Source organism: Euphorbia lathyris, chromosome 4, assembly GCF_963576675.1.
Source record: "Euphorbia lathyris chromosome 4, ddEupLath1.1, whole genome shotgun sequence".
NCBI lineage: Eukaryota > Viridiplantae > Streptophyta > Magnoliopsida > Malpighiales > Euphorbiaceae > Euphorbia > Euphorbia lathyris.
In genome coordinates this window covers 19,491,142-19,494,915 of record NC_088913.1, presented here as the reverse complement: position 1 = coordinate 19,494,915, position 3,774 = coordinate 19,491,142, and the positions used below count along the sequence as shown (strand labels likewise).

Here is a 3,774-nt window from a genome sequence, read left to right as displayed (position 1 = left end):
TATTCTGCGTTACCTTGCAGGGACATTGTCCCAGGGCATTTTGCTTGCATCCTCTTCTGCTGCTTCTTTAACCGCTTACTGTGATAGTGACTAGGCTAGTTGTCCAATCACCAGAAGATCCACCACTAGTTTTTGCATCTTCTTTGGTGACTCCCCTTTTTCCTAGAAAGCCAAGAAACAGCCTGTTGTAGCTCGCTCCTCTGCTGAGGCTGAATATCGTGCTATGGCACTTACAACCTGTGAAATCACTTGGCTTTCAGCTCTCTCAATTGCTGCCAACCCTGTTCTTCATGAACACACCAAGCATATTGAGATCGACTGTCACCATGTTCCTGATCAATTTAAGGCAAACACTATCACCCCCACTTATTTGTCTTCTGTTGAATAGGTTGCAGATGTTTTCACCAAAGTTCTTACAGTTGCTCAACACAATCATCATGTTTCCAAGCTAGGAGCAATTCCTTCCTCCACAGCTTGAGGGGGAGTATTAAGGACCAATTCAGCTCTTTCATTTCTTTTGTTTCTTTCTTTGTACTAGTTTGTATTTTTCCTTTTGTACTGTTGTTATCCTCACTGTCCAGACATGTGTTTTGTCTGATAGTGAGGTGGTTATCCTTTCTTGTTTTTATTGTCTCCTTTATATTCCTTGGTAAGGCTCCTTTTTCCATTAATGAGAATGAAGCAATTATTGAGCTTCCTTTTGTGATTATTCTCTAATTTCCTCTGATATTTTTCTATGCTTCAATACCTGGTATTTTGCTCGTTAACTAATAACCACTAACCCATCCCATTAAGACGTTGATTCCATTTAATTCTATTAATGATATTTAACTCTCTAATAACCGCCGTTAGAAATTTGAGAGGGATTCACACAATTTAAATGTTTTTACTCCTGAGCCTATACAAATTTTCATTTTTTCTACCACCACCTGATATCCAAGTTTGCACCACACCTTCAAAGCAGGGCCGGCCCTGGGCATATGCCGGCCTAGGGCCCTGGGCTGGAGGGGGCCAAAAAAATATTTAACCTTTATATATATATATGAATTTTTTTTAATATAAATAGTGATAAAATTATATATAATGACCTATTTCTTTCCGAAACCCCATTAATAAAAAAAATTAAAAGACCTAGAGTAAAATCTCTGTAAATTAATACTCGATAAATTAATAAACTCTTTAAGATAATAATTTCTTCTACTCCCGACTTGGGCTTGTTCAAAAAATGATCAATTTTAATAAATTAATAAGATAATAATTGTCCGGAACAACCCTTTATAAATACATTGTATTATTACCTCTATAAATTAATAATTTCTCAAATACATAGGCGAAATATATATATATATATATATATATATACATACATACTTAACTCTAACTATTCTCAATACATTCAAAAGTTCCAGTGTATTCTTCAAATTGTAACAAAAAATTGTAAAGAGTGAATGATGCTATAATTGCTTCATTTCATTTGATTGGTTTCAAAAGTACAGAATTATCCTAAGTTTCATCCTCATTTTTTTGTATGATTTGAAATAATCCATATAAATTTATATAGTAATTCATTAACTATGATACATTGAATATTTTTAACATAAATACAATGAACTTCCAGGTTCAATTAACTTATATAATGCACATTTAATTTTATTTGTTTATTGATTTTAGACAAAAACTTTATTTAAATTAGTAATTTAAAATTTATTTTTAAAAAATTTAAAATCACTCTGTAAATTAATAATTATTAATTTATCGATTAATTAATAACTTTATAAATTAATGAAATTCCATGATCCCAACATTATTAGCCGTTGTTTGGGAAACATTTAATTGATGCAAGTGGGAGTAATGGAAGGTTAAATATCACATTAATCTTGTTTGTGAGTTGTTTTTAGAGAGTTAATGGAAATTAAATGTTTATTTTATTTAACTTCTAAAATTTAACCACCAAATTGGGTGTTAACGAAAGTAACGTAAAGTTCATTAATTTTTTTATCTCTGCAGAGTAAATTTAATCTTCATTTCTCTATATATTTAAACTCTCAAATAAAATTAAACTTTTGGCTCTCATTTTTAATTTTCATTTCCATCAATACCCTTTTACATCCTTTAAATATCACTCCATTAACTTGTGAACTCCGAAACAACAGATAAGTAGTGCTGATTCAATGGCATCTAAAACATTCTCTTCATTTCCTTTCATTCTTTTGATCTCCATATCCCTTGTCTCCAACATAGCTTTCGCAGCCCCAAAAGATGATGAGAAAGCATCATCATTCAATTTCCTCAAACATCTCCAAGGATGTCACAAGGGAGAATACGTGAAAGGGATTCAAGGACTAAAGAAGTACCTTCAACATTTTGGTTACTTAAACTATCAAAACCAATCCCTTTTCAACAACGATGATTTTGATAATCAATTAGAATCCGCAATCAAAACATACCAAATCAATTTCCACCTGAACCCCACCGGAATTTTAGATTCAGAAACAGTCTCACAAATGATGCTACCTAGATGCGGAGTTGCAGATATCATCAATGGAAATACAAGGATGGAATCTAGAAAACGAAGCAATAATACATCAAAATTCAAAATAGTATCACACTTTGCTTTTCTTCCCGGGCTCCCTAGATGGCCACCTATATAAGTACCATTTGACATACGGGTTTCAGTTGAATACACCGCCTGCAGCAGTGGCACCGGTAAAGAGAGCATTTAAAACATGGGAAGCTAACTCACAATTCACCTTTGAAATAACAGAACATTATGGTTCTGCAGATTTGAAAGTGAATTTTTACAGAGGTGAGCATGGAGATGGGTTACCGTTTGATGGTCCTGCGGGAATTCTAGCTCACGCAATGCCACCCCGAGATGGGAGACTTCATTTTGATGCAGATGAAAAATGGGTAGTAGGAAAAGTAGACGATGGTATTGACATAGAGACAGTAGCATTGCATGAAATTGGACATCTGCTTGGACTTGCACATTCATCTGGGGAAGATGTTATTATGTTTCCCACCATTCTTCCTGGGGTTATCAAGGGTATGAATTATGATGATATTCAAGGCATCAAGGCATCAAGGCTTTGTATAACCTTTGATTTTCTTGAATTTATTTTTCTTGTTTCTTGGAATAAGTTTTAATAACATTTTTTCCTATATACTTTCACTTTTGAGCAAGCAATTGTATGATCATCTCAAACATGGTGGTTTTGTCTATCAATCGCAACAAAAATTTACTACTAAAGTGTGTCTTATGAATAGAGTTACAAATAACCTTAATAAAATACACGAAAATGTATTAGGGTGTTTTATCTATTATTTGCCGTTGTTGTTTGATGTTTGATGTTCACAGCTGCATTACTACTCTACTTTTTGAAGTGAAAATTGAAAACGCAAACACGGACATGAAAAGAGCAACCAAACACTCCTTTAGTTTATTGAGCAATTTCTTTGGAAGATCAAATAACAATCGCACTAGTCTATTTAGCTTTTCTATTAATGAGGTGTTTATTTACTTCATTTTCTCCCACTGTTTGTGTTTCTATATTAAAAATAAGAGTTTTAGGTGTTTGTTTAGGAACTACGCATTTTATACTTGAAACAACATGTAAATTAAACGAGCCCTAAGTATGAGTAGATTAGTATTGATTAATATTAAGAGCAAATTTTTTATCATTTCATATGATAGATGTTAGATATAATTCGGTAATTCCCCAAAACCATAAGAGCCATTTGGAATAAGTTTTAGTAACATTTTTTTCAAGTTTT

General features: G+C 32.8%; 1 pseudogene; it reads left to right on the top strand.

Annotated features, from left to right (window-relative positions):
• The first annotated feature begins 2,171 nt into the window (after positions 1-2,171).
• Positions 2,172-3,147, top strand: LOC136227084 (metalloendoproteinase 3-MMP-like; annotated as a pseudogene).
• The last annotated feature ends 627 nt before the right edge of the window (positions 3,148-3,774 follow it).